Below are 23,909 nucleotides of genomic sequence, written 5' to 3'. Positions count from 1 at the left end.
TAGATGCTGGAGAGGATGTGGAGAAACGGGAACCCTCTTGCACTGTTGGTGGGAATGCAAATTGGTGCAGCCGCTCTGGAAAGCAGTGTGGAGGTTCCTCAGAAAATTAAAAATAGACCTACCCTATGACCCAGCAATAGCACTGCTAGGAATTTATCCAAGGGACACAGGAGTACTGATGCATAGGGGCACTTGTACCCCAATGTTCATAGCAGCACTCTCAACAATAGCCAAATTATGGAAAGAGCCTAAATGTCCATCAACTGATGAATGGATAAAGAAATTGTGGTTTATATACACTATGGAATACTACGTGGCAATGAGAAAAAATGAAATATGGCCTTTTGTAGCAACGTGGATGGAACTGGAGAGTGTGATGCTAAGTGAAATAAGCCATACAGAGAAAGACAGATACCATATGGTTTCACTCTTATGTGGATCCTGAGAAACTTAACAGGAACCCATGGGGGAGGGGAAGGAAAAAAAAAAAAGAGGTTAGAGTGGGAGAGAGCCAAAGCATAAGAGACTGTTGAGAACTGAGAGCAAACTGAGGGTTGATGGGGGGTGGGAGGGAGGAGAGGGTGGGTGATGGGTATTGAGGAGGGCACCTTTTGGGATGAGCACTGGGTGTTGTATGGAAACCAATTTGACAATAAATTTCATATATAAATAAAAAATAATAAAAATAAAATGAACGTTGACTTTTCTAATTCTGTCATTTTCCATAAAATAAAACCCAGTGACTATTTTATCTTTCTTTCTTTATTGTTTGTTTGATTGTGTTTTTTAGTATTGGTTTCAGGAGTAAAATTTAGTGATTCATCATTTACATATAACACCAAGTGCTCATCACCGGTGTCCCCCCTTAATTCCTATCACCCATCTAGCCTATCTACCCCATCCCCCTCCCCTCCAACAACCCTCAGTTTGCTCTCTATAGTTAAGAGTCTCTTATGGAGTGCCTCTCTGTTTTTATCTTATTTTATTTTTGCTTCCCTCCCCTTATGTTCGTCTGTTTTGTGTCTTAAATTCCACATGAGTGAAATCATATGGTATTTTTCTCTTATTTTGTTTAGCATAATACACTCTAGTTCCATCCACATCGTCGCAAATGGCAAGATTTCGTTCTTTCTGATGGCTGAGTAATATTCCATTGTATCTATATACCACTTCTTTATCCATTCATTAGTTGATGGACATTTGGGCTCCTTCCATAATTTGGCTATTGCTGATAGTGCTGCTATAAACATTAGGGTGCATGTGCCCCTTTGAATCAGTATTTTTGTATCTTTTGTAGTGCAATTGCTGGGTGGTACAGTAGTTCTATCTTTAACTTTATGAGGAACCTCCACACAGTTTTCCAGAGTGGCCACATCAGTTTGCTTTCCCACCAACAGTGTAAAAGGGCTCCCCTTTCTCCACATCCTTGCCAACATCTGTTGTTTCCTGAGTTGTTAATATTAGCCATTCTGACAGGTGTGAGGTAGTATCTCATTGTGGTTTTGATTTGTATCTCCCTGATGATGAGTGATGTTGAACACTTTTCATGTATCAGTTAGTCATTTATATGTCTTTTTTGGAAAAGGGTCTTACACCATACACAAAAATAAATTCAAAATGGATGAAAGACCGAAATGTGAGACAGAAAACCATCAAATCCTAGAGGAAAACAGGCAGCAACCTCTTTGACCTCAGCTGTAGCAACTTCTTACTAGACATGTCTCCTGAGGCAAGGGAAACAAAAGCAAAAATGAACTATTGGGACTTCATCAAGATAAAAAGCTTCTGCACAGTGAAGGAAATAATTAATAAAACTAAAAGGCAACCTACAGAATGGAAAAGGTATTTGCAAATGATATATCAGATAAATGGCTAGTATCAAAAATCTATAAAGAATTTATCAAACTCAACACCCAAAAAATAAATAATCCGTTTAAGAAATGGGAAGAAGATATTTTATCTTTTATTAGTGCATATTCTTGTCTATTGGCAAAAGACGAATTATATAGCTATAATGTCCTATTATTTTTCCTTCATAGTATGTGAGATTTTTTTTAATTTTTAAAATAATTTATTTAATGTTTATTTATTTTTGAGCGAGAAAGAGAGATGGAGTGAGAATGGGGGAGGGGCAGGGAGAGAGGGAGGCACAGAATCCAAAGCAGATTTCAGGTTCTGGAGCAGATTCCAGGTTCGGAGCTGTCAGCACAGAGCCTCAGCACAGAGCCTGATGCGGGGCTCAATTCACCAACCAAGAGGTCATGACTTGAGCCAAAGTCAGAAGCTTAACCGACTGAGCCACCCAAGCACCTGATAGTATGTGATGGTTAATTGTATGTAAACTTGGTTCGCACACAGTGCCCTGAAATTGATCAAACATTCTTCTGGATGTTTCTGTGAAGGTGTTTGTTTGGCTAAGATTAACATTTAAATTGGTGGACTTTAGGTAAGGCAGATTACCACCCAAAATGTGGATATACCTCATCCAGTCAAAGACAGACAAGACCATCAGCACCATCCTGTCCCAACCAAGAGGGAGTTCTGTCAGCAGACTGTCTGGACTCAAAGCAAAGCTCAAAGTGCAGTCTCTAGCCTACTGGCCTACCCTGATGATTTTTGTACTTATAAAGCCTCCATAACCACATGAGTCAATTCATTAAAATAAACACATCCTGTTGGTTCTGTTTCTGTGAAGTATACGTAATACATAGTATATAGTGTATATACCTTGCTATCTGAATCTATTCAGTTACTGAATTCAGAAAAGAAAATTCAAGTGGAAAAAGGAACTTATATTTAAACCAGGATAAATCTTAGAAATCATCTAGTATTCTGGTGTTCATTTTTTAAAAACTATATAGCTATTTCTTGAAATGAAATATGATACAGAAGCCACTATATGAAACAGATAAAAGAACTACACCAATTAAAACAGTAGTAGGCATCCAAAAGCCACCCCACTGGCTCTGACTTATTTCTAGAGCAAACATGGGGACCCCAAAGAAGAGCCTAGGGTTCTGCAGTATGGAAACCACTCCTTTGAATTACAAATGTTAAAAAATAGAGTCCAAGAAGGATGAGAAGAGATTCGCCAAAGATGGCAATACCAGCCAATGAAGTCTGAAGACTGAACTCAATTCTCCAGCTTCTAATATAATACAACATTCTTTCTACTATTTCATACTGCCTCTTGAGCTTTGGATAATTTTTTTTTATTTTTTTTTCAACGTTATTTATTTGGGACAGAGAGAGACAGAGCATGAACGGGGGAGGGGCAGAGAGAGGGAGACACAGAATCGGAAACAGGCTCCAGGCTCCGAGCCATTAGCCCAGAGCCTGACGCGGGGCTCGAACTCCTGGACCGCGAGATCGTGACCTGGCTGAAGTCGGACGCTTAACCGACTGCGCCACCCAGACGCCCCAAGCTTTGGATAATTTTTAAATGTCTTTTAATTAAGAAGCTATGAGATTAGGTGAACCTAGAAACTGCATATTAGTTATTTAAGAAATACTATACTCCATATTCTACAGATAGAAATAATAATAAGGTTGATTTGCATTCGTAAAAGTTGAGGAGGACATAAACCATTAGAGTGAAAACAAAGCTGAATATGCTAAGAGAAAGGATGAAAATTTACGTAAAGTATATACTTAAATATAAAAGACTACAGTAATAAAGCATGAGAAAAATCTATTAACCAAGCAAATCTCTGTAAAAAGCATATAACATTTCTTTGTGTTAATTATAGGTTTGCCATGAAAACACTTCGTATTAACTTAAAGATCACTTTCCATTTGAGTTAACACACTTAATGTTAATAAGTGTCACACTGAGGAAAAAGAGTCAACAAACTAAAGAATAATACTCTGTATGCATTTCCTAAAGTTCTGTATATGCTTCTATACAGTGTATACCACTCTATGGTCTACAAAGGGCTTCTAAATACATTACTTTCTTTATTATTTATTTCAATTTACATATTTGTTATCAAATTATTCTAAGCTAATTATTTGTCATTAAGTTTAAGTTATAAAATTATTATTAATCAAAAGCATCAAGATGATGTAATAAAAGTCAAGTATCAGTCAATACTTTCACAACCTGACATATTAGTTTTGTATTGCTGCATTACAAATCACCATAAACTCACCAGTGTAAAACAAAACCCATTTATTAGCTCACAGTTCTGTATGTCAAAAGTCTGGACACCGAGAAACTCTGCTTAGAGTTTGACAGGCAGAAATCAAGGTGAATGGCCATGGTGGGATCTTATCTGGAAGGTCTGAGGAGAATCTGCCTCCAGGTTCATTCACATTGTTGGTAGACTTGAGTTCCTGGTATGTGTGGGACTGAGGTCTTCATTTATTTGCTGGCTGTTGGCCAGAAGTTATTCTCAGCAAGTAGAAGCCACCCTCAAGTTCTTGCATGTGGCCCCTTCCATCTTCCAAGCCATCAATGTTGCATCAAATCCTTCTTGTGCTTTGAATCTATCTGATTTCCTCTTCTGCCATCAGCTGGAGAAAACACTCTGCTTTTAAAGTGCTCATGTGATTACATTAGGTCTACCCTGATGATCTCTCTTTTGATTAACTCAGTTAACTGATTAGTAACCTTAATTGCCTCTGCAAAATGCCTTTGCCATGTAAGATAACATAATCACATGCATGATATTCACAGTCCTAGGGATTAAGGGCAAGAGATGTTGGGGAGTCATCTTCAGATTTTTACCTACCACAGCTGACATCTGCAATTAAAACAACTGCTTTGCCACTCTTCCCAATAGCAAAAGTTCTTTAGAATATTTTTAATGTCACCTTCCCAACCCCCAACACCTGTCATTTCCCTCCTCCTCCACACCCCCCCCACCCCGTTAGGATTTCAGAATACATTCATTCTTCCTCGCCCCCTTCTTTTAGGCTTTGTGGGAATTTTTTTAGTATTTATTTTAAAATCCGTTACAATGTATTCCCTGTTTTTCAGCCATCCTTAGTTAACATTAGGTTCTTTATTCTCAGATTAGATTCATCTATTAAGATCTAATTCTTGTTTATCTTATTCACTACAGTATCCCTGTTGTCAACAACTATGTTCGCATGTATCAGGCACACAACAAATATTTTTTTGATTGAATTAATGAATCTGTTCATATGGTGAGGCTCCCTGTTTATCATTTATTCCTGTCTTCTTCATCTTGCCTCTGGCTTGAGTTCTTCATTTGGGTTTCACTTACATCTTAGCTAGACTATCTCAAGTATTTATCCCAGAGGAGTTACTTGGATAACTCTATTTTGTCACCTATCCTTGAATGTCTTTATTCAGGTAAACAATACTTTAGCTGGATACAGCATTCTTGAGGTGTTATTCTTTTTCTCTGATGTTATTCCATTGTCTTTTAGTTTCCTTTGTTTACAGATGGGTATTCTAGTGGCATTATGATTCTTTTTGCTCAAGAGGCAATTTGATCTTTCTTCCTGGAAGACTGTAAAAAGTTTTTCTTTATCCACTAAAGTTTAAGAATTTTACCAGAAAATAACTGGGTGAGTATCTTTTCTTAACAGTTCAGCCTAGAGCCCTGAGAGTGCTGTAAATCTGCAGACTCAAGTCAGCTCGGGCTTGAAAAATGCTCCCCTAGAATTTGTTTAAGTACAGTTTCTCCTCCATCTGTTCTCTTTTCCCCTTCAGGATACCTACTACCCATATGTTCAGTTTCCTGGATTTACCCACCAATCTTTTATCTTTCCATCATCATTTCCATCTAGCTGATTAGAAGCCAGGCCCTCGGGCAGCAGCTTTTAAAGTATGCAAATATATACAGTCCTGTGGTCCCCGATGGCCACCAGTGTCAGGCAATGTACAGATGTCCCCTGGTGGCGAGTTGCAAAGCTCAGGGTGCCATACAAGCATTAAGCTCATTTGGGGGAGATACGGTGAGTGGTAGTAGCTAGGCAGAGGGAGACTGCAAAGTTCTCCAGCCTCCATTCCCTGAGGGCACTTCTGTTGGTTTCTAGTTGTGTGCCAAACCCCTTGCCAGCATTAGCAAGCAGGCCTCTTTGACAGAAAGACTGGGGTGTGTCTCAGTCTGCTGTCTGTGCAGTGCCCCAGGAGCGGTGGCCTGCCAAGAACTGTCTCTCTGATTGTTACAGTCCCATGAAACTCAGGATCACAAGCACCCCTGGCCCACAGAGCCAGATGATCAAGGGGCATCCCCTGGGTGGCAGCTATAAAACCAGGGGCACCAGGCACGTGCAACAGCTCCCCTCCAGGAGATAGTGATGCTCTGCAGTGCAACAGAGGGAGGGCACCAAGATGGTGCCCACTGGCTGGAATCAGGCAGAGGGAGAACATATAAGTGGTGCCTCCTGGGGGAAAAGGGGTACAACAGAAGATGGCACCTGCCAATCAGAATGAGACACAAGGCAAGCGTGTACATGGTGCCTGCAGGGGGTGGGGGTGGAGGGTGGGGGAAGAGAAAAGAAAGAAAAAGACACCACCTGCTGGCCAGAGGGAGGCAGAGGGAGAGTGTGAAGAGGGTACTCACCAGCTAGCAGGCCCCTAGATGTGTGCAGAATTAGATGCCTGTCCCTCAGACCCAGGCTTTGAAATCGGCAAATGAGTCTCATTCACACAAAGTCTGAGCATGTCTCTATCTGCCACCTCTGCACTGAACCCCCAGGCAAGTAAGTCCAAGGGTGCAAACCCCTTAAGAGCTTTTTTTTCTTAGATCCTCACAGCCTTGGGGGCCCCACTGAGATGAGCCCTGTTATTTTTCAAAGCTAGATGTTTTGGGGGATTGTCTCTCAGCTCTTAAAAGTTGATATGCCTGGTGTGGGGTTCAAACCCTTCCTCCTCCAGGGGAAGCTCGGGGTTTTGTGTTCCCCCCCAATTGCGGGTCACGGCACTGGGAACAGGGCTTATGGCAAGGTTGTGTCCCAGCCTCTCCTACCTGCCTCAAAGTAGGACTTCTCTCACTCACCAGATGCACAGGAGTTGCTCGGACAGTTTTTCTCTGAAGACTTTGTGCCGTATGTAGCTGCAGACTGGGTTTGTCCGTGGGAAGAAGACATGAGCCCGGGAGCCTCCTGGGTCGCCATCTTGAACCGTAATCTTGTCCTCAGCGCTTCTATTTCTGTATTTCTGTGACATACGTTCTGATAGCTCAACTTGTTCCTTCTCTCTTGAGTGTCTGGACCCTCTCGGCTGGGCTGCTATCTTTTTTTGTAGCTTCTTTGGAACTTGGATTTTATTGTTGAGAAAGTGTAAAGGGCAGTGACAGGCAAAATACTCTCAGGACCTGGGGCATGTGATGAAAACCCAGTGTACCAGTCCTGCAGAACTTCCCTGTCGTCTCCTACCCTGAATGGCAGGGTAGATGCCACTTAGTCTTTCAGCTCTCTCCTGATCTGTGGACAGTTAGGGAGGGGGACACTCACCTGAAACGGAGGTGGAGAATTTCCCAGGATTAGGTGCCTTGGGTTTCAAAGTGCTTACAAAGTACCCTCTAATCCAAGGAAGCCCTGGACCACTCCTCACCAAAAGGATCCAACAGTGCCTAAAGCCTCCCCCGCACCCCCAGGTCCTCAGGCTCAACAGATACATGGCTCAGGAGAGTCAAGTAGTTTCAAATTGAAAGTGGAAGAAAGGAAGCTGTGTCACCACATTCCCAGAATCACTCAAATTTATTTAATCACAGAAAGAACACTTTCACTGAACAACTGTTACCATCCTCATAACCAGTGTTTAGAATTAGAGGTTTGCAGAACATACTTTGGGAAATGCAGGTAAACATCCCCTTAGGAAGCATCTTTAATGCAAACCGACCTGTTTGGTAAAAGATATTTTCACAATGCAGGCTTTGGTTATGATCAATGTTTCAAAGTAGTGCTTTTGATAAACCAACAAGGAAAATCACTGAAAAGGAAATAAAATTAAAACAAATGCTCTAACTTGACATGATGTTATCTGCATATTTTGAGAACAATTTCACTCTTTGGTAGGAATTTAGATGCAGACATACACAAATTTAATACTGAAAAGAGGGGAAAACTGGCATCAGGGTATTCTCTGCTCGCCAAGCTGAAAGAATGTTATTGAAGATTCCTTACATAAATGTTCCTTGACCTTTGAGTGAACCAGCAGGTCTTAAACATTGCATTAGCCAAAGCAAATTCCCATAGCAAATAAAGTTTTTAGATGAATGCATTAGATTTTTCCCTCTTCAGTGTAAAGAGGAATAACCGTCAACCATCATCAGGAGCAGCAAGTTAACATTTTCAGGTTGATTCTCAAAGATCACTGGGATTCTGATACAGAGTAAACATTGTTCCAGTTCTAAAAGAAAGACAGGGGTCTAGTAGTTGATGAAAAAAAATGACTTAAATGCTTATTTTAAGATTGCTACCTGAAATAATCACTGTTCAAAATGCCAAGTCCCCATATGCTATGATCTTATAATGGTGGTATGCCAGGTTTTAGGGCATCTGATGATGTGGGTCTCTTAAAATCCATTACAGAAATGGCTTGTTTCAAATAATTTTTTATTTGAAAAAAATTTTTACAGTGCACTATTGTGAGACTTCTGATAAAAATAAGATTATCAGTCTAGCAGAAGATTAACAATGGATTATTCTGCAATTTACGGATCTTTTCTTTTATTCATTCACTCATTCATTCATTCATTTCTTTATTTTGAGAGACTGAGAGACAGAGAGAGAGGGAGAGAATCCCAAGCAGGTTGGCTGACAGTGCAGAGCCTGACGTACAGCTCGATCCCATGACCCTGAGCTGAAATCAAGAGTCAGTGCTTAACCGACTAAGCCACCCAGGTGCCCCTACAGAGCTTTTTAGTTAAGACTTCAGGTACTTTGACATTTTCTAGATTGTCTCTGTACTTCTTCCCTCTTCAGGGTAGCATGAGAATGTACAGTGATTAAAATTTTCTAAACCATTCAAATGTCTGGTTTTCATTATTTATTTATGAAAACATCTGATCCACTTTATATTTCTTATCTATCTACATTTCAGAATTCCGTTTGTAGAAAAAAGATTTAAAAGCCACACTAATTAGACCCCACTTTGTCAAGTGTTAAATGACAGGTCAATGACAAACTTTTTCATTCAAGTAACTGGGTTCTTCAGACAAATGTTAAAGTTCAAAAACACTAAGTAGCTCAAAAATGCTGGGAGTGTAGCAGAAAAGCTATAATTTTGTTTACTTAAGCCTTTTACAAACGAAAAGGTCAGCGTTGAGGTGTTACAGAATTATGATAGTGCTATACGAGGGCTCTGAAAGAAAATGGTTCACCAAAGGCCAATAGTCACTTGAGCGCTGGCATTGCCACTGTGTGAATTAAGTAATTTTTTTATTCTCTTGTCCTCTGTTGAATGCTTTTAGCAGTTGCTAAGGATGAATCTGGTGAAAAATCAAGTACTCCAAATCCAAAATATCTTCTGGAGACTTCACCAAAGTAAATACCAAAACAAATGACTTCCAACATGACGGCTGCTCCTTCTGGTTTCTTCTGATTTTTGTGGCTCCATAAGCAGAACTCAGTGCACTTAGCTGTCACCCAATCCAGGAAAGGCGACCACAGCAGCTGCTGTCCACTCCACATTTGCTTCTTCCAAAAGAGAAGTAGTATAATGTAGTGGTTAAGGGCTTTTTAAGCAGGTAGTCATGATTCCAAATCTTACAATTTTCTAGACCTCTTCTAAGCCTCAATGTCTTCACCAGCAAAACAGTTGAACAGTCCTCCCTCACTGGCTTACCGTGAGGATGAAACGGGATAAGGTTTGGAAAGAACTAGTATGGTGTCTGGCATGTGATCATCAATGATGGATGTACCTGAAGATACACAGCCTCTCTCCTGAGTCTCTTCTCCTCTCCCTTTTCTCCTTGCACCAGAGACATGCAGAAAAGGAAGTGACGGACAAGGCATTGCACTTGCATTTTCTGATGCATCAAGACCTTCCTCCTCCTATCATCTGTTCTACAGTTGAAGGAGACAAGACTTTTTATAATCAGATGTTTCACGTCCTCTCAGCCTTATCTCCTGCCTCTTCTCCACCCCACGATGAGCTTTTCTCCAGCTGTCCACCCAAACACTCCGTGTAACTTCAAACGTTATACAGGTTGTTTTCTCTGTCTAGAAGGCTCTTCTCAACTTGGGTCCACCAAAGTCCTATTCATCCTTTACCACAGATATACTTCCTTTGTGAATTTGGAGTACATCTTCATCAGCCTTCCAAGCTTCTCTCTCATCAGTACTCCCATTGCACATTGCTCTCAGCTTTCTTAAGTCATGAATCATCTTGGAATTTCTTGATGAATTGCTAGGAGTGTCTTTCCTGGAACAGTGTGACTCTCTCCAGGACAGCACCCATCTCTTATGCTAGCAGGGTTTAGCCCAGTGTCTGGCACTTAGTGTTCAATAAGATGTCTGTAATTATAATAAATGGACTCTCCTCTTGTGAATTCCCCCATAAATCTCATCCTTTCCCATTCACATTCACATCAAGTCTCCCATAATCTCTATTTTGATGTTCGCTGCTCTGAAAACATAAAAGATACAATATATGTGTGCATCAAATCAACACTTTGTACACCTTAAACTTACACAATTATGTGCCGACTGTATCTCAATAAAGCTGGAAAAAATAAATCAACAAATCATGAAAGACAGCCACTCACACCCTGCCTCAGTTTGGCTCTCCCAAAAGCAGACTCTGAAACAAGGATTTTTTTTTTTTAATTTTTTTTTCAACGTTTATTTATTTTTGGGACAGAGAGAGACAGAGCATGAACGGGGGAGGGGCAGAGAGAGAGGGAGACACAGAATCGGAAACAGGCTCCAGGCTCTGAGCCATCAGCCCAGAGCCTGACGCGGGGCTCGAACTCACGGACCGCGAGATCGTGACCTGGCTGAAGTCGGATGCCTAACCGACTGCGCCACCCAGGCGCCCCTGAAACAAGGATTTTTAATGCAAGCAATTTATTTGAGGTAATTGAGGTAATCCCCAAAACACCAAAGGGAAAGTGGGGTAAGTGAGAAAAGGAAAAGGAAGCAGCAAATAAAAGTGAATCCCACTCGGTGCCAGGTGTGAACTCCTATGAGAAAACAGTGTGAAAGAGAATTTTCTTACCTGAGCTCAAGAATTCACCCACCACCTCTACCAGTCACTTGGGAAGACTGCTCCTGGAGAATGTCAATTCCTTGGTCCTTCCACTTGCCACATGCCATTGCAGGGTAGTCACCCTTGGCTTGGAAGAAAAGATCAGGCAGATTTGGCCTAACTGAAGTGTGGAGGCTTGCCTGAGAAATAAGAGCAGGGCACCAATAGCAGCATACCTCTCAGGCACTGGCTCCCCCTTGGAAGCTTTGGTTTAGCCCCATCAGCAGTAAGGCCCCTATTTCAACCCACAAGCATAGTGACCAATGTGGAGTTTAAATAGCAAAAATTTTCTTCCCAAAGATAGCAAGGCGACATGAAAAAGGAAAAAGGATTTTTACAACAGCTGCTCCTTATTTATACGTTGCTGCTAGGATTGTGAACTAGAAAAATACATAAATGGATCATCTGGAGAAGAATGTTTCTTGCAGACAGAGAAGACCCTCTCACATTCTCTGCTCTCAAGGGAAGAATCTATTCCTTTGATGATCTAGTCCAGTATTTAAATGTCCTTGACTCTGAGCAATGAAAATAGCTTACATTTACTGGATGTTTACTGTGCATCAGGATGCAAAGCTGAGCTCATTTAATCCTCCCAACAACCTCATAATTACTGTTATATCTGAAATTTTTCACATCAGAAAACCAAAGTCAGATAAGTTAAGGAATCTGTCCAAAGTTATAGACTGCAGGTAAGTGTTTGGAGACAGGACTCTAACCCAAGTCCTTTTGAATCCAGTATTCATATCCTTCACTTATATTCATTAAGTTCATTATCCCATGTCCTTCACAAAGAGAAAGATCCAGTTAGTCAGCATTTTCCATATAACTCTTCTTCAAATACCCCCTCTTTAAGCTAAATTATATTCATTTATTTAGCTGTTCCTAATATAACTTATCTTTTTAAATGTATTTATTTATTTTGAGGGGGTTGGGGCAGAGGGAGAGAGAGAATCCCAAGCAGTCTCTGTGCTGCCAGCACAGAGCCCGATGTGGGGCTAGATCCCACAAACCATGAGATCATGACCTGAGCTGAAATCAAGAATTGGATGCTTCACTGAGTCACCCAGTCGCCCCCAATATAACTTATTTCCCTGTCTTTTACTCATGTATGTTTCTGTCTCCCAACCTCTTAATTTTATATATTCTTCAATAAAATATGTCAAAGTGCTGCGTGTACAGACCTCATCTAATTCCTGGCAAGTCCATAAATCACAAAACTATTATTGAAAATTATCTATAAGCATTTATGTTTAAATCTTAAATTATGCTAGCCAAATAAAAGCATCATGAAATTACTCCCAGATAAAAAAATTACAGCATGTGGGACATAAAGCAATTCTGAAGCAGAGTAAATTCATTACAATCTTGAGAATAAATGGCGCTTTGGGTGGTGAAAGTGTTCTGATTATGCTCATAACCAGGCTTCATTCTTCAACTAGCACATTCAAGGAAAATTTTGTCTTAAATTTGATTTATGTTTGCAAACATGTGGTGAGCTCTTTCAGCAAGTATCTTTCCCCAGATTCCTTAAACTGGCACAGTTTCTATGAAGTTTATTTTGCTTCTTTGCAGTCACCATCTAGGGCATATGATATATATAGTGTGGCAAGTCTCAATTTTTCTTCAAGTTTACCTTTATTACCGTCACTCTGTGGGCCTTAAATTTCAGCAGTTTCCAAAATTGTAACTGTATACTAATCAAAACCATTAATTTTTATATATTACTTTTTTAACTCCCTGTATTAGAACCAGAATGTAAGGCTTAATGGAGGAAAGCACGAGCATGGGTATCTGTGTATGGTACTCATCACTCATTCTTCTATGGCCCTGAATAAGATGAGAGGTGCAGTCACCTGCCCCTTTCTGACCTGAGTGACTTTTGGTCCATATGTTGGCTTTCTCAGTTTGCCCTTCCAGATTTGCCTTTCTCCATAGTGCCCTGTGCCCATATGGCTGACCTGCATAGACTCTAGCAGTGAGCTCCCTTACCCTCTGCCTTTCAGTTGAGTTGGTACAATGGGGAACACTGATTCCATCTGTAGGTCAGTTTCTAACATCATCATTCATGCAAATTTATTCAATTCATTCACGTGTCACATTCTGTACTCGTCATTGGAGAGTCAACGGTTGCTAGGTAAATGTACCATTTATGTCTCATGATCCTAACATTTTCCTTTTGGAAGCCCATATTGAAAGTATTTTTCTACTGGGCTGTATTTATTAAGTAATTTTACACTTGTAAAAAGTAATCAAAGGCCACCAATAGATGAATGGATAAACAAAATATTGCCTATATACACAACAGAATATGACTCAGCCATAAAAAGGAATTAAGTACTGATAATTGCTACAGTGTGGATGAACCTCAAAAATATTAGGCTAAGTGAAAGACATAAAAGCTCACATATTATGTGACTCCATCTACATGAAATATCTAAAGTAAATAAATCCAAAAAGACAAAAAGTAGATTGGTGGTTGCCTTGGGTTAGCGGGATCAGGAAATGAGAAGTGACTACTTAATGGGTATGAGATTTTGTTTGGGGTGATAAAAACATGTTTTGTAACTACTAGGAGGAAGTGTTTCCACAACATTATGAATGTAGTAAGTGCCAATAAATTATACACTTTAAAATGGTTAATTTTATGTTATGTGAATTCACCTCAATCAAAAGAATTAATCAACAGTAAATTTAGTGGCCAATCATCATTCTATCAGCAGAGATAACCAGAAGTTACTCTCTTAATATGAGTTGATACCAGCTAAAAGCAAAACAAAACAAACAAAAAACCTTGTTTCAATTTGTCCATAAACTAATCGTTTATCCTTATTAATCAGACAGCTTTCTAACTACTGGTTTCTATATTTAAATTATCTTTAAACCAATAAAGAAGTACTATTGAGAGGTAACTCAAGTATTCCAGGTACTATACTATGTTTTATTATAAATTCATTATATTAACTTTTTGCCTCGTATAATAAAACCAGCCATGATAATAATAAAATGATGAAAATCCACAACATAACATCACTATCAACATCTAATACTTACTGAGCCTTTAAGTATTGCCAGGAATGGGTGAAGTGCTTAACAAGCATCATTTCATTCATACCTCACATTTTACTCACATTATTTCATTACAATAGTAACATAGGAGGTACTTATTACCCTCATTTTCAGATGATGACACAGATGCAGAGGTCAGATAACTTGATCAAGATCAAAATCCAGTAAAAAGCAAAGCCAAGGTCTAATCGAGCAGTCTGTCTCCTGCAACCCATGTGGTTAATCCATGTTGTTATACACAAAGCTTTGGTAGATTTACTAAGCTATGTTTAGTTTCCCTGATGGCAGGTGATTCAAGCATTAACAAAACTGAATACCTCAGCCAAAAAATAAAGGCTGGACCACATTCAATGGTAAACCAGAGATCTAGAAAAGCCCAGACTTGGTATGTTGACCACTTGATATACCCAGATAATGTTTCCTTTTTTTAAAAATTAAAATATAGTTGACACACAGGCTATGTTAGTTTCAGGTGTCCAACATAATCGTTCAAAAGTCTATACCTTATGCTATTCTCAACACAAGTCTAGCTACCATCTGTTACCATCCAATGCCATTACAACACCACTGACTATATCCCCTCCTATGCTGTACCTTTTCTTCCCATGATTTATTCATTTCATAACTGGAAGCCTGTACCTTTTACTCTTCCTTATGCATTTTGCCCTTCCTCCCAACCTCCTCCCCTCTGGCAACCATCAATTTGTTTTCTGTATTTATGTGTCTGCTATGCTTTGTTTTGTTTTTCAGATTCCACATGTAAGTGAAATTACATAGTCCTTGTCTTTCTTTTATTTCTCTTAACATAATACCTTCTAGATCCACTCATGTTGTTACAAATGGTAAGATTTCATTCTTTTTTATGCTGAACAATATTTCTTTGTATATATATACCACATCTTCTTTATGCATTCTTCTATTGGTGGACACTTGGGTTGCTTCCATCTCTTGGCTACTGTAAATAATGCTACAGTAAACACAGGGGTGCATATATCTTTTTGATTTAGTGTTTTATTTTCTTTGGGTAAATACCCAGTAGTAGAACTAGTGGAGCATATGGTATTTCTATTTTTACTTTTTTGAGGAGCTTCCATTCTATTTTCTACGGTGGCTGCATCAATTTACATTCCCACCAATAGTGCATGAGAGGGTTCCCTTTTCTCCAACCCCTTGCCAACACTTATCTTTTGTCTTTCTTATTCTAGCCATTCTGACAGGTATTGGGTGATATCATGGTTTTGATTTACATTTCCCTGATGATTAATGATGTTGAGCATCTTTTCATGTGTCTATTGGCCATCTGTATATGTTCTTTGGAAAAATACCTATTCAGGTCCTCTGCCCATTTTTTAAAAATTGAAGTATAATGAGCCCTGCCCATTTTTTAATTGGATTTTTTATGTTTGCTTAGTTGTAGAAGTTAACTATCTATTTATTGGTTCTTTTCATAAGTTCTTTGTATCCTTATCAGATATATCATTTGCAAATATCATCTCCCATTCAGTAGCTTACTTTTTAATTTTGTTGATGGTTTCCTTCACTGTGCAAAAGCTTTTTATTTTGGTGTAGTCCCAGTAGTTTATTTTTGCTTTTGTTTCCTTGGCCTGAGGAGACTTATCTAGAAAAAAAAGCAGAACAGATTACTACCTATGTTTTCTTCTAGGAGTTTTATAGTTTCAGGTCATACATTTAAGTCTTTAATCCATTTTGAGTTTATTTTAATGTGTGGTGTGAGAAACAGGTCCAGTTTCATTCTTTTGCATGTAGCTGCCCAGCGTTTCCAGCACCATTTATTGAAAAGACTGTCTTTTCCTCAATGTATATTCTTGCCTCTTTTGTCATAGACTAATTGACCATATAAGCATGGATTTATTTCTGGGCTCTTATTCTGTTCCATGGATCTATGTGTTGTGCCAGTGCCAATACCATACTGTTTTGGTTATTATTGTAGTATATCTTCAAACCTGGGATTGTGATATCTCCAGCTTTGCTCCTCTTTCTCAAAATTTGTTTTGGTTATTCGGTGTCTTTTGTGGTTCCATACAAAATTTAGTATTATTTGTTCTGTAAAAAATGCTGTTCGTATTTTGATAGGGATTGCATTGTATCTATAGATTGCTTTGGGTAGTATGGACATTTTATGTATAGTTGTTCTTTTTTTAGTGTTTATTTATTTTGAAAGAAAGAGAGAGAGGGAGGGAGAGAGAGAATCCCAAACAGGCTCTGTGCTTTAGGTACAGAGTCTGACATGGGGCTTGATCTCAGGAATTATGAGATCATGACCTAAGCTGAAATCAAGAGTTGGATGCTAAACCAACTGAACCATCCAGGCTCCCCTATATAGCTGTTCTTTAGTCTTAAACATGCAAGCCTTTAAAATATTGAGGATAATATACCCAAACTAGGAAATCTATTAAAAATGGCCCCTTAAGAAATATGTTTAATTTTAATATTTATTTATTTTTGAGAGAGACAGAGCATGAGCAGGGAAAGGGCAGAGACAAAGGGAGACACAGAATCTGAAGCAGAGAATCTGAAGCAGGTTCTAGGCTCTGAGCTGTCAGCACAGAGCCCGACGTGGGGGTTGAACTCATGAACAGTGAGATCATGACCTGAGCCAAAGTCAGACACTTAACTGACTGAGCCACCCAGGCACCCCTAAATATTAAATACACAAAAATAAACTCAAAATGGATTAAAGACTTAAATGTGAGACATAAAACCATAAAATCCTATAAGAAAGCACAAGCAGCAATTTCTCTGATATCAGCCACAGCAACATCTTTCTAGATATGTCTCCTGAGGAAGGGAAATAAAAGCAAAAATAAACTATTGGGAATACATCAAAAAAAGTCTTCTGCATAGCAAACACCAACAAAACTAAAAGACAACCTATGGGATGGGAGAAGATATTTGCAAACAATGTGTCCTATAAAGGGTTGGTATCCAAAATATATAAAGAACATACAAAACTCAATACCAAAACCCCTGAAATAATCCAATAAAAAAAACTGACAGAAAACATGAACAGACATTTCTCCAAAGAAAACATACACATGGCTAACAGACACATGAAAAGATGCTCAACATCACTCATCATCAGGGAAATGCAAACCAAAGCTACAATAAAACTACCTTACATCTGTCAGAATGGCTCAAATCAAAAACACAAGAAATAATAAGTGTTGGCAAGGATGTGAAGGGAAAGGAACACCGTGTACTGTTGGTGGGAATACAAACTGGTACAGCCACTGTGGAAAGAAGTATGGAAAAAAGTTCCTCAAGAGATTAAAAATAGAACTACCTTGTGATCCAGCAATTGCACTCCCCAAAAATACAAAACACTAATTCAAAGGGATACATACACTCCTATGTTTATTGCAGCACTATTTACAATAGCCAAGCTATGGAAGCAGCCCAAGTGTCCATCAATAGACGAATGGCTAAAGATATGGCATGTATGTGGTATGTATGTGTGTATACATACAATGGAATATTACTCAGCCATAAAAAAGAATGAAATCTTGCCATTTACAACAACATGGATGGAGCTAGAGAGTATAATGTTAAACAAGATAAGTCAGTCAAAGACAAATACCATATGATTTCACTCATATGTGAAATTTAAGAAATAATCAAATATAAAGAAGAGACAGAGAGAGACAAACCAAGAAACAGACTCTTAACTATAGAGAACAAACTGATGGTTGCCAGGGGGTAAGTGGGTGGAGGGATGGGTGAAATAGGTGATGGGGATTAAGAGTACACTTATTATGGGGTGCCTGGGTGGCTCAGTTGGTTAAGCATCCAAGTTCGGCTCAGGTCATGATCTCATGGTTTGTGGGTTTGAGCCCCGCGGTGGGCTCTGTGCTCACAGCTCAGAGACTGGAGCCTGCTTTGGATATTGTGTCTCCTTCTCTCTCTCTGGGCCCCCCCCGGCCCCCGCTTGTCCTCTTTCTCAGTCTCTCAAAGATAAATAAACGTTAAAAAGAGTACACTTACCGTGATAAGCACTGGGTGATTTATAGAATTGTTGAGTCACTATATTACAAAACTAATATAACACAGTATGTTAACTATACTGGAATTAAAATTTAAAAATAAATAGATAAGTAAATAAATAAATATTTAAAAATTAAAAAACAACAACAAAAATATGTCAACCCTTTGGAGATGCTCTTGATGCTGGTGAATAAAGAACTGTGATAGATGTTGCTCCCAGGATAGTCCCTGGAGTTCACTGACTGTTCTTGTGCTGGTAAGGAGTCTATGAAATTCTAAGTTCCTGTTTTGCTCACAAGCCCCTTCTAAGAGACACCTTTTGCAAACAGTTGCTGTGATTCACACCATATATGCTGAATGAAACCTGGTACTTTGGCCTCAGACAAGAGTGTCCAAGTTAAAGGCTAAGTTACCACACAGTTTGATGTGGAAGAGGCCACGCCTTTGAAGTGGCTTGCATGAACCTTGCCAGGTCAGGAAATTCACTGTGGTTACTGACAAATAGACCACAACATGTTATTTTTCTCTCAGAAGTACTAATTCTAGTTGGGGAAATTTGGGGACCCAGAGTGACTATATAGTTGGTCCCTTACATTCTTGCAATAAAGTCTCATTCCCTATTTTAACTTTTAGATATATTTATTCCCCAACTAAAGAAAAATTAGAAAACAAACACAAGAACAGGTGCAATTAAAAGAAGAATCCTGAAGTAGACAAAAAATTGGGGAATGGAGAAAAGGAGATAAGAGACCTTTAAATGGTAACAATTATTACTTTTTGAATATTAATATTGAACTCCTTGTTCATTTTATAAGGGATACTTAAAATCAGATCAAACTTTCCAAGTCTAACAAAAGGAATTCAGAGTCTCTGTTGTTCTATCCTTTTCCAGAAGAATCTAAGAAAATCAGAGAACTCAAGACATGACCAAAGAATATGACATCTTAAAAACTTTATTTCCCCCCAACTTCATCAAACTTTTTATAAGCTCACCTTGGTGTCAGCTAAAACATCCCTATTTTGTCTGAACAGGCCCATCCAATTCCCCCATCTGTAAATTCAGCTCATGTTCTCAGAACAGGATTTCTCCTCCCTTCGGCCTTCACCTTCCATTGAATACCCTCTACTACATTTCTCCAAAATCCCTATAACAAATATTAGCTCACATACAAGGAAGGCAAGCAGAGTTTCAAAATGGGCCGGGGCGGCATCCGTAAAAATAGCTCTGAGGAACAACACTCCTTTATCCAATAAAAACACAAGCAGAATTCAGAATAGTTATACTGTGGGATTTGTACATCTATCTGCTCTTTGAAAAGGTAAAATAAACATGAAAAATTCCATAAAATCCTAACTGAAAGTCACCTGCCCATCACCACCACTCTCCTTTCCAATAAACACTTGCTGGCAGAAGCAGGAGAGAAATCGAAGTTTCTTGCCTCTGAAGTGACAAGTACATTCTTTCCTCATTCGCCAAGCTGCTTTTCTCCCTCTGAAGCTCCAGCTGTTCTCAAAACCCAGACATTGTTCCCTTCACTGGCTGGCCTCTGGCTCTAACCCTCAGCCAGGGCTGCATCTCCCTGAAATCTCTTGGGGACACTAACAGCCAGGACTTGGAAGAGGGTGCCTATTTAAAGCGAGTTGGGTTTTTGGCGGGGAGAGAAAGAGGGAGAGAAAGGGGGAGAGATGAATGGGAAACACTGTGTGTCAGCACAAGAACTCAAACAATTGTGTTTGGACAATGCCTGATGCTCTGATGCTGCCAAGTGATGGCTGATGATTCTCATAGTGCTTTCCAGACTTTGACTGTGGGATTCTTTTTCACTGTTGTTCACACCCTGGGACCCCCCAAGTTCTGGTGTGGAAAATAAAAAGTGCTCAGAAGATAGGTATATCTATTATGATTACATTTTCTTTCAGTTATATGAATGAGAAGATCCATAGGACCATGGGATACTTTGGGGGGTGGGGGTGGGAGATCTTAAACCCATTCATTTATATAAATAAGCTCCACAAAGGACACTATGAATTAATTCTTCCTCAGATATTATAAACAGTGTATTGTTTATGTGTCTCTCAATTAACAATATTCCACTCTTGGCCATAAGTATGATAGAGGTGGGAGAAAATGGATACAAAAGCACATTTGTTCACTTCCAAATTGAACAATCAAATTGAACTTCTGATTGAACAATCAGAAGAAAAGGCAAATACCTGCCATTTTTTAGAAATTCTGGTTTTTTAATCAAGTCAAAGCTATCCTATGTCCAGACTATTCTCACTGGATAAGTAACCAAGAATTCTTTTTTTAACTCCACATATAGCTGTTAACCACTGTCTGCAGTGATTCTTGAAAGTACAACACAATGTCAACCTGGCATTACATTAAGAGGTGGTAGCTAACCACTAACCAGCTGAATCAGTTAGAGCTCACATTTGGTGACGTGTGAAGAGGGATCTAAAACCAGACAGGTTTAAACATGATTGTAGTCTATTTCTTACCCTTATAAAAGTATGACTGCACACGATCCGAAACTAGGAATTCTGGCTCTGTTTGTTCCACCACCCCAAGGACATTTCTGTCATCTACATGGTCCAGGATGGTCTTCACTTTAGCCAGTGAGAAAGGGGAATAAAGGGGGTGGTGGGGGTGGGGGAGTCCACTACTTGTCTTTAATAGCATGACTCAGAATTTGCACATACCCTTTCCACCTACATCCCATTAACCATAATGTGGTCACATGGCTATTGTCTGAAATATGTCTTTATTTTGGGCATTCATATGACAGTTAAATATCAAGAATTCTATTAACTTAATACAGGAATCAGCAAACTATACCTGTGGGCCAAATCTGGCCCACTGCCTGGTTTTAAGTGACCTACAAGCTAAGAAAGATTTTTACATTTTAAAATGGTTGGGGGAAAAAATCAAAATTAGAATAATACTTCATGATGTTAAGATTCTGTGAAATTCAAATTTCAGTGTCCACAAATAAACTTTTATTAGAAAACAGCCATACTCACTCATGTAAGTATTGTCTACAGCTTCTTTCATGCTGCAAGAGTAGAGTTGAGTAGTTGTGACAAAGACCACATGGCCCACAAGGCCTAAAGTATTTACTATCTGGCCTTTTTTTTTTTTTTTTTCAACGTTTATTTATTTTTGGGACAGAGAGAGACAGAGCATGAACGGGGGAGGGGCAGAGAGAGAGGGAGACCCAGAATCGGAAACAGGCTCCAGGCTCTGAGCCATCAGCCCAGAGCCTGAAGCGGGGCTCGAACTCACGGACCGCGAGATCGTGACCTGGCTGAAGTCGGACGCTTAACCGACTGCGCCACCCAGGCGCCCCCTATCTGGCCTTTTTTAACAGAGTTTTCTTACCCCTGCTTTAGAAAAAACAAACAAACAGGAATTGGTGGATAACTAGCTAATTTGGCCATACCAAAGTAATAAAATTGGGAGTAGAGGAGGGTGGGTTTTTAAAGGGGCTGTAAATGAGTCCTATTTCTTTAAAAGTTCTTAAAATTGTTGGAGCACCTAGGTGGTTCAGTTGTTTAATCATCTGACTTTGGCTCAGGTCATGGTCTTGCGGTTTGTCAGTTTGAGTCCCAAGTGGGGCTCTGTGCTGACAGCTCAGAGCCTAGAGCCTACTTCAGATTCTGTGTCTCCCTCTCTCCCTGCCCCTTTCCCACTTTCACTCTGTCTCTCTCCCAAAAATAAACATTAAAAATAGTTCCTAAAATTGTTTAATTAGTTATCCATTTATATTTTAAATATTATCCCCAAACTTAGTGGTTTAAATAGTAATCATGTATTATTTAGTTTCTATGGGTCAGGAATTCAGAAGTTGCTCACCTGGGTGGCGCTGGCTCAGAGACTCTCATAAGGTTGTAGTTAGGGTACTGGCAGACACTGCAGTTTCATCTGATGGCCCAACTGGGGCTGAAGGTACCACTTCCAGATTGCTCACTCATATGGCTGTTGGTGAGTGAGGTCTCAGTTCCTCACCACATGGGCTTCTAGCCTGGATGCTAGCTTCCTCCACACTGAATTATCTGAGAGAGAGAAAACAAGAAATAGAGATAGAGGAGGGGAAAAAAACTAGCAGGTAGTCACAGTATTTTTTATATCTAGTCTTCAAAGTTTCACATGTCACTTCCATTAAATTCTTTTCATTAGAAGAGATTCACTAAATCCACTCCAGCCCACACTTAGTAGACAAGGAATTAGTTTCCATCTATTGAAGAGAAACATCAAAGAATTTGTGGTCATTTTAAAACAATCACAATAGCATCTGAGAGAAAAAAGTAAATAATTCATCTTCAGATAATGCTAGGGACATGAGACTAATGATTATGAGATAAGTATAAATTATTTAAGCAGGAAAAAATAATATTAAGCCTTATATTAGAGATGGAAATTGTTATGTTAGAGATGGTTTTCGCTCTCTTCCTTATGCTAATCAGCTGGTAGTAGTTGCCTGGAGTACTATGTTGAGAAAATTCTGATTGATAGATATCAAGTCCACATATTTTCTATCATTAGAGTAAAACTCAAAAGTTTTAAACAATGACAATTTGGAGAAAAAGCAGTATGTGAGGCACATTCAAGTCTTCAGAAAGGTTATGAAACCATACCTGTTAGGCAACTTTCTCAGGATGTTTCTCTAGAATACTGGATCCCATGAGATCCCTTGTCTCTCCATCAATCCTTCCTTCCACCAAGCCTTCCTTCCACCAACAAGTAACACTTACGTGTTACTCTGGCCGCTGGAGCTAAAATAGGGAACAAAATAAATGCCTCACCTTCATGGTAAACTAGGTATTTCTGTCTTCTGCAAAAAGTCTTCATTTTTCTACTCTTTTCCAAAAGTCATATGTTTTATTTCTCATTACTATCTAGTTACCCTAACTAATGTAGATCAATACCATGTAATAGCGATGATTTTTCAGGTTTCTGGTCACTGAATTGCAGGGTTTTTCAGAGTATGTGTCACAGAAGTATCTCCCCTGAGCATTATTAATAGGTGTAACTTGAATAGAAGGGCTTGATGATCACATAAGTTTGGAAAATTCCAGATTACACAGAGTTAAACAGTTTTCTCTACTGTAGGCAACTTTAATGGACCCATGAATCACCAGGATAAAGATGGTGTAACATGCTGTATTTCCAAAAGTTCCTTGAGTTTAAAATCCTGCGTGTTTGTTTTGTTTTGTTTTGTTTTGTTTTTACAGAATGCTTGTGGCCTGACAAATGCAGCTGGAGATACAAAGTCACTGTTTATCTCCCTTTCAGCCACATCAGTTCTCTTATGTTTCCCTAAGACCTTAGCATTCAATGAGACACATAAATGTCCATTATTACAGTAATACACAAATCCTAACTGGAAAAGAAATAGTGACAATTATTCTCATAGAATCATTCTTTAATATCTGAGTACTTCAAAGCAATACAAGTATTTTAAAACACATAACATAAATATATAGAATGTGCATCCATATATTTATGTAAAGATGGGTGTGTGCGTGTGTGTGTGCACGTGCGTGTGTATTTTGGAGTCAAAACAGCTTTCCAAATTACCTGGAAATATAATTTATTAAGTTCACATGGTATGTCAGATACTTGTAGGCATTAAATACAATGATGAACAAGAGAGGATGCTTTACAAAT

General features: G+C 39.1%; 2 long non-coding RNA genes across 2 annotated transcripts in view; both read right to left on the bottom strand.

The window, feature by feature from the left end:
* Window positions 1-8,953: 8,953 nt before the first annotated feature.
* LOC121034587 (uncharacterized) lies at window positions 8,954-15,798 on the bottom strand. The gene is made up of 3 exons (XR_005792521.1): window positions 15,749-15,798; window positions 11,141-11,310; window positions 8,954-10,549 (listed from the first exon to the last, which is right to left on the bottom strand). It is a non-coding gene; the product is annotated as an uncharacterized LOC121034587 (long non-coding RNA).
* Window positions 15,799-15,808: 10 nt separating this feature from the next.
* Window positions 15,809-23,909, bottom strand: part of LOC121034580 (uncharacterized) — a 37,818-nt gene continuing 29,717 nt past the window's right edge. The window contains exons 4-6 of the long non-coding RNA XR_005792516.1: window positions 22,877-23,014; window positions 22,095-22,294; window positions 15,809-15,854 (exon numbers count right to left, since the gene is read on the bottom strand). This is a non-coding gene — a long non-coding RNA (uncharacterized LOC121034580). The remainder of the gene's footprint in view (window positions 15,855-22,094; window positions 22,295-22,876; window positions 23,015-23,909) is intronic.

Source organism: Herpailurus yagouaroundi, unplaced genomic scaffold (assembly GCF_014898765.1).
Source record: "Herpailurus yagouaroundi ecotype Mexico unplaced genomic scaffold, PumYag 28, whole genome shotgun sequence".
In the NCBI taxonomy this organism is placed as follows: domain Eukaryota; kingdom Metazoa; phylum Chordata; class Mammalia; order Carnivora; family Felidae; genus Herpailurus; species Herpailurus yagouaroundi.
Note: the sequence above shows the minus strand (reverse complement) of the source record. Positions and strands in the feature narration are given on the sequence as shown.